Source organism: Phyllobates terribilis, unplaced genomic scaffold (assembly GCF_046119375.1).
Source record: "Phyllobates terribilis strain yellow unplaced genomic scaffold, ASM4611937v1 Scaffold_4__5_contigs__length_816908805, whole genome shotgun sequence".
Taxonomy (NCBI): Eukaryota; Metazoa; Chordata; class Amphibia; order Anura; family Dendrobatidae; genus Phyllobates; species Phyllobates terribilis.
In genome coordinates, this window is record NW_027362764.1 from 620,814,546 (window position 1) to 620,823,705 (window position 9,160).

At 43.7% G+C, this 9,160-nt stretch overlaps 1 pseudogene; it reads right to left on the reverse strand.

Moving 5' to 3' along the window:
• Positions 1-7,448, reverse strand: part of LOC141264450 (kinesin-like protein KIF20A) — a 52,914-nt pseudogene extending 45,466 nt beyond the window's left edge.
• Between the last annotated feature and the right edge of the window lie 1,712 nt (positions 7,449-9,160).

Genomic DNA, 9,160 nt, shown 5'->3' on the forward strand with positions numbered 1-9,160 from the left:
CAGGTGTAATAAGTGGGATTTCTTGCCTTATAAATGGGGTTGGGACCATCAGTTATGTTGTGCAGAAGTCTGGTGGATACACAGCTGATAGTCCTACTGAATAGACTGTTAGAATTTGTATTATGGCAAGAAAAAAGCAGCCAAGTAAAGAAAAACTAGTGGCCATCATTACTTTAAGAAATGAAGGTCGGTCAGTGCGAAATATTGGGCAAACTTTGAAAGTGTCCCAAAGTGCAGTTGCAAAAACCATCAAGCGCTACAAAGAAACTGGCTCACAAGAGGACCGACCCAAGAAAGGAAGACCAAGAGTCACCTTTGCTTCTGAGGATAAGTTTATCCCAGTCGCCAGCCTAAGAAATCGCAGCTCAGATTAGAGACCAGGTCAATGCCACACAGTTCTAGCAGCAGACACATCTTTACAACAACTGTTAAGAGGAGACTTTGTGCAGCAGGCCTTCATGGTAAAATAGCTGCTAGGAAACCACTGCTAAGGACAAGCAACAAGCAGAAGAGACTTGTTTGGGCTAAAGAATACAAGGAATGGACATTAGACCAGTGGAAATCTGTGCTTTGGTCTGATGAGTTCAAATTTGAGATCTTTGGTTCCAACCACCATGTCTTTGTGCGACGCATAAAAGGTGAACGGATGGACTCTACATGCCTGGTTCCCACCGTGAAGCATGGAGGAGGAGGTGTGATGGTGTGGGGGTGCTTTGCTGGTGACACTGTTGGGGATTTATTCAAAATTGAAGGCATACTGAACCAGCATGGCTACTACAGCATCTTGCAGCGGCATGCTATTCCATCCGGTTTGCGTTTAGTTGGACCATCATTTATTTTTCAACAGGACAATGACCCCAAACACACCTCCAGGCTGTGTAAGGGCTATTTGACCAAGAGGGGGAGTGATGGGGTGCTACGCCAGATGACCTGGCCTCCACAGTCACCAGACCTAAACCCAATCGAGATGGTTTGGGGTGAGCTGGACCGGAGAGTGAAGGCAAAAGGGCCAACAAGTGCTAAGCATCTCTGGGAACTCCTTCAAGATTGTTGGAAGACCATTTCCGGTGACTACCTCTTGAAGCTCATCAAGAGAATGCGAAGAGTGTGCAAAGCAGTCATCAAAGCAAAAGGTGGCTACTTTGAAGAACCTAGAATATAAGACATATTTTCAGTTGTTTCACACTTTTTTGTTAAGTATATAATTCCACATGTGTTAATTCATAGTTTTGATGCCTTCAGTGTGAATGTACAATTTTCATAGTCATGAAAATGCAGAAAAATCTTTAAATGAAAAGGTGTGTCCAAACTTTTGGTCTGTACTGTATATCTTTGCTTCCTTCTCCTGGTTTCAATCTCAAAATTTGCAGTTCACAGGTAACATTTGTCTTCATTTCTGAGACATGAGATGACAGATAAAGGGGTATTCCCATTCCCAATATGCAGTAGGTGTAATAATATTAGCAAATACCTCCAATTAGAAATGTAGTATAGTTCTTCTGATTCGCTATGTCTCTTTCCTCATGTGCCAGGCTTTGCAGGACCTTCAGTATCCATGGTTATTACCGCTGATATAGTGACAGTTAGCTAGTTGCTAGTGGTCAAAACCATGGATACCTAAAGTCCTGCAATGTTTGCACATGAGGAAGGACATAGTGAATCAGAAGAACTGTACTACATTTCTAATTGGAGGAATATGCTAATATTACTATTATACCTACTACATGTTGGGATAGGATCTTGGAGATTGGAATACCCCTTTAAAGCTTAAAGTTCCATGAAGACCCAACTCCTTCCAGGTGAACTTACAGCAGAATACCAGTATCTGCCTCTAGCTCCTTCTCCGTAATGGGAAAATTGTCATCACTGAATACGAATTTTACCAGCGAGTTGAAGTGACTGATCAGTCCAGGAGGAGAAAGAAGAAAAATTCTTTACATATATTACAAAGATCCTTATTTTCATATGTATTATTCATGTAATAAAAAGACGTAGTTACTTACCGGTAACAGAATTTCTCAGAGCCCATGATGGCACCACGGAGAGAGGGGATCCGCCCTTCAAGGACAGGAAACCTACAGATAAAAAGGGCGGCACCTCTCTCCCGCATCAGTTGTTTACAGAGCATGAGAGGACCACCAGGTTAGGAACAAAAAATTTTACAATTTAAGACCTCAGACACACCACGTGGCTACAATAATTAACTAATAAGTGTGCGCACCCACACGTGAAGGGAGGGAATGTACGGGTGCCGTCATGGGCTCTGAGAAATTCTGTTACCGGTAAGTAACTACGTCTTTCTCCTTCCCCCATGACGGCACCACGGAGAGAATTACAGAAAAGTGACTCATTAGGGGGGGCCACAGCTTCCAGAACCCTTCTCCTGAAAGTAAGGTCCGAAAAAGAGGTTAAGACTAGCCGGCAGAGGTTAAAGAAGGTAGAGGGGGAAGATCAGGTTGCCGCTCTACATATCTGCTCTATCGTACCCCCGGCCTTCTCCGCCCAGGAGGTTTCTTATTGTTCTGCCATGGATTCCCTGGATTAGCACAGAAAGTAGGGTGCATAATTTCCTGACTTCTATAGAAATTGGAAGCCATCTTCAGAAGATCAGGTAGCTCCGGAACCGACCCATCTTCTAGGATCTGTATAAACAAAGGATTAACCGACAAAGCTTGAATGTCATAACTTACCATGCTGAAGTCAGGGCCACCGGGATAATAGTCTTTATTGTGAAGACCCTGAATCTATGGGTTCAAGCAAAGGCTTGTTACAGCCGTAAGCACTGGATTCACATCCCAGGGTGCCATCTTTGGACTGAAAATGGGCCTAGATCCAAACTCACTTTCACATTCCTTGCTTATTCAATGAAGGTTGGACACTGTTCCAGTAGTTCACGGCTAAAAAGGTCCACTTGCAATTCTCTCTCTCTTTATATGAGGTGCTGTTAAAGATAAAAGGTGAGACTTCGCCATCTGAACTGATTAGACATAAGTGTCATTAGGGATCTTGGCAGAGTTCCTCCATAATGGTTTATGCAAGATAAAGCTACTCTATTGTATGACAAGACCTTTACATGGTGACCATGTCCTACTGGAATGTAAGAGATTACTTATTAACAGCAATATTGCCTTGTTCACAGTTGTGGCCAGACTACTTATTAATTTTGACATATGGCAGGACTCCTTATTCTACCTTGGGAGACTACGGCTCTTACTCACTGCCCAGTGAGTTTTGCAGCACTCGATGGGTCTGCCGATAATCTTGAAATAGTTGAGGTAAACTATTGTCAATGCCTCTTCCTTCGATATGAGAGTTGTCCTAACTACTATAATCCTCCATAAAGCCTTAAGGATCATTAACATCTGAATGGAAGGACACAAACTGAAAGCCTAAATCTTCATTTATACCAAGAACTATTCTCAGGAATTTGATGTTTCATGTGAATTGGAACCTGATTGTATAGCTCCTTAAATGCGTATACTACTATATTGCAATCTGGAACTGCAGATTCACTAGCAGTTCTTCTAGAGTCCATTTCCAATGGTCTGACTCAGGAATCTCAGTAGCCCCTTTGGGTTGAAGCAAACCCAGGTAGGACTGGGTTAAATAATAGCTTTACCAGTCTTGATTAGGGCCCCTGGAGAGCTAAGCACCAGAGCAGGCTAAGCATTCACCTTAGTCAGACTGCTGGAGAGCAGAGCAGATGGTATGTGTCTTGGAGCTAATCAGAGACACAGACCAGACTCCACAAGTATCAGTGGTTACCTTGGATAAATATTGTTTTGTTTGATCAAGCTGGGTTAGCTGAGCAGTATATGAGTAGTCAGGGTCTGTCCTATTTAGTCAGTACTTGGACAAGACCAGAAATATTAAAGTTAAGGACTTCTGTGCAACATGTAAAAAGCAAGAAAACTGCGCTTGATTGGACCAAACCCACAATGGCTGTATGAGCACTACATGATGCCTCTTACCTTTAAGGGTGAAAACGTACAAGGTTTATTATTAGCTTGCAAAACTAAGGAAGCGCTCTTGTTACCTGCCTCCAATCGGCATTTCACCGAGCCAGCTGAGCACCAGCCAGGAATACTGCTACCCTCAGTCTCAAAACAGAGGCTAGGATATATATTTTTTTTTTTCTTCTTTTTTTACAGTTGCTGACCTGGTTTTGTTAGACAAACTTAGTTGTGGAACCAGTACCCTTACGAAGAGGGACTATGAGGCACAGACACCCTATAAAAAACACTACAAGGCACAGGGGCACCCTGAAGCACAGAGACACTATGAGGTCCCATTAGGTACTAAAAAGGCATTGACAAGAGGCACCGCGCCATAAAGTGCCGTGGGGCACCGCGCCATAAAGTGCCGTGGGGCACCGCGCCATAAAGTGCCCGCGCCATAAGGCACCACGCCATGATGTGCCATGAGGCACCACGCCATGATGTGATATAAAGAGCTATGATGTTCTCTTTGTGAGCGCAAAGAGGCTTATAAGGCACTGTGCTCAGATAAAGGTTTTAAAAAAAGAAATCCATCTGAATGAAGGATAAACCTTTCCTTTGGGTGGTAAATCTCAATTGTCAGACTAGCCCCACCCGAAGGAGCCAACTGATGATACGCAGCTGGACAGCAGACCTTCACAGAGACCATGTGCTGTATTAACACCATGTGCCGTCCTATGGATGGATTAAACAGACTGGAGGACAACAGTAAAAAAAAAAAACCTCAGTGTTTAGTTTAACATTTACTGAGCAGATTGAGGCTTTTTTTTTTTTTTTTTTTTTTGGTAAATTCTGAAATCTAATCATGAGGCTCCGTGTGACCCAGACATGTGGCCAACTTTAGCCTAGAGGTCTAAGGTCCAGCCGATTTTTAAAGCCCTTAGCCCAGATGGGGTCTTACAGAGCGCACCCACACCCAATTTTGAGTTTTGCGCTAACATCCTTCAGAACTTCCCTAGACCAAACAAGGAAAGGGCCCCATAACAAGGTAAACATTCATGACGATCACTCACCACCAGCTGTACGGATTCGGGGGCTGGAACGAGTCACAGGCCTGTTCCTCCCTCCGTCCATGCCTGAGCAATACTGCTCCCACTGATGTGCAGAGCTGGAGCTGCGCAGTTCCACAGCAGCTTCTCCACTGATGCACGGAGCTGGAGCTGCCGACCCCAGACAGGGGCGCTGGTCCACAGCTGCTCTCTCACGGACGTGCAGAGCTGGAGCCACCCACGGCAGCCTCTCCCACCAGAGAACGTGCATCAGGAGAGTTCATAGCTCTAAGGTGAGGTCGTGATCCACTCCTCGTCTGGACCTCCCTTCGCACACCCTAAAGGCCCACTGACCATAGTGGTGGCGCCTCAGGACACCGCACCAGCCGAGGCAGGGGGACTCCCGCTGCCTGTGTCGGACTGGCCAGGCCTGGCATCCCACGACGTCCACTTCTGTCTTCTGGCACCCCGCAGGTATGCCGGACTGTAGGATCCCATCAAGGACAGGAAACCAACTGATGCGGGAGAGAGGCACCGCCCTTTTTATCTGTAGGTTTCCTGTCCTTGAAGGGCGGATCCCCTCTCTCCGTGGTGCCGTCATGGGGGAAGGAGAAATAATGGTTACTCTTTTAAGCTGTGACCTGCAAACATATACAATTCATACCAAGTCCAAACATTTCCTTAGAACATACATTTGGCTTTTTAGGCTTGGTTAAAGGGTTCGCCCAGGATTAGATCTATAAAGGGATGTGTGCGGTATTGCTGAAACTGACAAGCTGGGATCCATTATAGTGGCCAGGCTGGAAACCTTAGGATCTGCTAAAAAATGGCTTCATCATACCAATCAAGGAGCAAAAAGCCAGTATAGACTGAGCTCTGCAATAAGAAATGACACCAACCTGAGATTCATTGTTACCAAGTTCTGCCTTTGAAAAAGGTCGCACTCGCAAATATACTTTCAGGGGATGTGACGCCTGGGAGCTCTGCGAGACACGGAGAGAGAAAAAATTATGCAAGTGAAAATACACTGGTTATTGTGAACACACTGAAGTAAAAGACGCCACAAGAACTAAATGGGCGCCTACAGCATTTTACACAAAATGCTCAAAATTGGTTAAAAGTAAATAAATGAATGCAAACTACCCTCGCAGCCTGTACCCCGCCAGTCTACACACTGCTGCACATAGGACATCATCCCAACAGCCTTTGTAAGGGACTCCTGGCTTTGGCGCAATAAAAAGCATCCTAAACTGCATGTGTGATTGCAGCCTTAATTCCCCTATTATAAAACCTTCAAGACATGCTTCCTAAATACACAGTCCTATCACTAGGACCCCCAGCTAACAAGGATGACTGGTTCTTTGAGAGGAAACTGAAAACAGTTGTGAAATATAGAAAATAAAAATGCTCTAAGTTTGTGTCCACAGCTCCGAGGCAGACCCATGCATCTCCATGGTTAGACTGCAACAAACCCTAGGTGTAGTCTGATCCTGCAGTCATCCTTCCATCTAACCTCCCCTTGTGCCATCCTGCAGGTTAGGCCATTCTCACACTATCAGTATTTTACATTGGAGCAGAAAGGTGGCTCAGTGGTCAGCGCTGCAAAGCTACAGTGCTGGGGTCCTGGGTTTAAATCCCACTAAGGGCAACATCTGCAAGGAGTTTGTACGGGTTTCCTCCAGGTTCTCCGGTTTCCTCCCACACTCCAAAGACATCCTGATAGGGAATGTAGATTGTGAGCCCCGATGGGGGCAGTGATGATAAAGTCTGTAAATAGTCTGAATTGTAAAGCGCTGCGGAATATGTTGGCGCTATATAAATAAAAACATTATTAATATTTGTGAGCCAAAATCACAATCAGAAGAAAAGTATAATAAAGTGATTACGTCTGCATTTATCACCCACTCCTGGTTTTGACTTACAAATACTGTCCATGTGAATGTGGCCTTAGAGGGAGTTGAGGAAGCCATCACTGCAGGATCTAACTAAAGTTTTTTTTGTAGTCTATAACCATAGATACACAGGTTTATAAGGCTTTATTCACACATTGGTATTTAATCAGTATTTGGATGCCAAAACCAGGAGAGTCTCCAAAACACAGAACAGGTGTCAGTCTTTCAATTATAGTTTTTCTCTGTAAATTCTACTTCTGTTTTTGGCATACAAACACTGATGTGTGAATGAGGCTTTACGCTGGACCTGTAGACACAAAACATTGAAAGAAAAAATTAATAAAATTTGAAGTGTAGAAAGCCCTCGCTCCTTTGCTGCAGGACTGAAAGGTGGGATACTGGAAAGGACTTACCAGTCTTGAGGAGTCAGAGGTAAGCGTGTCCCCTGCAGCGCTGCACATTGTGGGATCCAGCAGAGAGCTTTGCTCTGCAGACAGCACGGCTCCGTCGTCCCTAGCGTCCATCAGGGCAGCGTTTAGACTTGGCTTTCTGCAGCAGGAACTGTTAAAGGGATTCCTCCTTCAGATGAATAGTAAGAAAAAAAAAAAGCACAATGTCCACCAAGATACTCAGTGAGGACTTCTTATAGTAACACTCTGACGGTAGTAATGCATGATAGGCGACTGCAAGGTGTGAACACAGTGTTATATAGCAGCGCATCAGTAGATCCGTATTGCAGAATATTCACAATTACACCACCCAATATTGCCAGTAATCCTATATTCCAACAGTCAGGGCACAGAGCTTTGTCTGGATCATTGTTCGCTGTATCAGTTTTTTTTTTAATCTAATCATGTGCAATTGTTAGATTGAGGTTGAAGGGGATGATCACAGGCTGAATGATTATATTACACGCCATTTCATTACATTCGTGATGTATCTTTGCCCCCTGCCTTGCCCAGCCTTCAGTCCTGTCCAGACTACTCTCCGGTCCATAGGATGCCAACTGACGGAGGGCAAAGTGATCAGACGCACCATTCAGTCGTCTCACTAATGCAATGAAGTAGATTTCCTTTATTCCTGGTTGTGACTCGTGACCTTTCCTAGTCTGACAAAACTTCTGTGAATGCTTAGGCTTATTTCCTACTCTTCTTAGGCTGGCCTCCTAAGTCTATGTTCACACATTGCATTTTTGCAGAGACTTTTTGGTGCATTTTTTTTTTTTTTTTATGAAAAGGCTGCTCCTTGAATTACCAACAAAAACTGAGATTTCAGAAATCTACACATGCATGGTTCTCTGCATTTGAAGTCTGCAGAATGTCACTTTTCTGCTTTTTTGCAGCGTTTTTTTTTCACCCATAGAAAGCAATTAGAGTGAAAAAAAAAACAAAAGACACCACAACGGTGTTTTTAGTTGCATTTCTGTAGCGTTTTTTGCTTAATAAAACTAGTTTTATTAAACATGTACTGTAGATAGAACAAACATGTAATCTCCACCCAATAAAAGGCACAAAAATGTAAAATAAAAACTGTGAAAATATTGAAAAATAGGCGTTTTGAACACATTTTTCCTGCCAAGAGAGTAGGTTTGGCTGCAGACAAAAACTCTTCATGTGAACATGGCGTAATGCACCATTTTACTCTTTTGGTTTATTGCCAGCTAGCAACAATGTAGCAATGGTTAATACTCCTGTTTCAGTTTAACAAAGTTACTGACCTGCACTGTGGCTGCACCAGGGTGTGTCTGATCTCACCTTGTAAGAGGCAAGCTAGCACCCTCTAGTGGTATATAGAGAATCCTGCAAAGGATTCTGGGAGTTTCCATGTGTATAAAAGGTCACAATTAACCCCTTCCCGACTGAGCCTGCATCATTCCCAGCAGATGATGGCTGTCAATTTCTGACATTTAAAGTGGACAAATCACGTGTCCGATTTAGTTTTACCGGCTAAAATAAAAGCGATACATGTTTGGTATCACTGTAATCACACTGACCTCTGATCTGGAGAATCATGCTATCAAGTCATTGAAACCCAAAAAAGAGTGTCAGACTTGCGCTTTTTTTTCACCTTATAACGGCACTTGTACGTAAAAAAAAAAAAAACACTCCATGGTAAAAATTAATGGTGACTCACAAAAAGCGAGACCTGGTGCAAATGTATCAGGAGAACAAGTGGAAACCAACTAAAGCACAAAAGCAAATAAATATCCAAATTCTTTGAAGCATGTAAAACTCAACACCGCAGGCCAAATCTGGCCAGCAACGTAATTTAATGTGGCCCA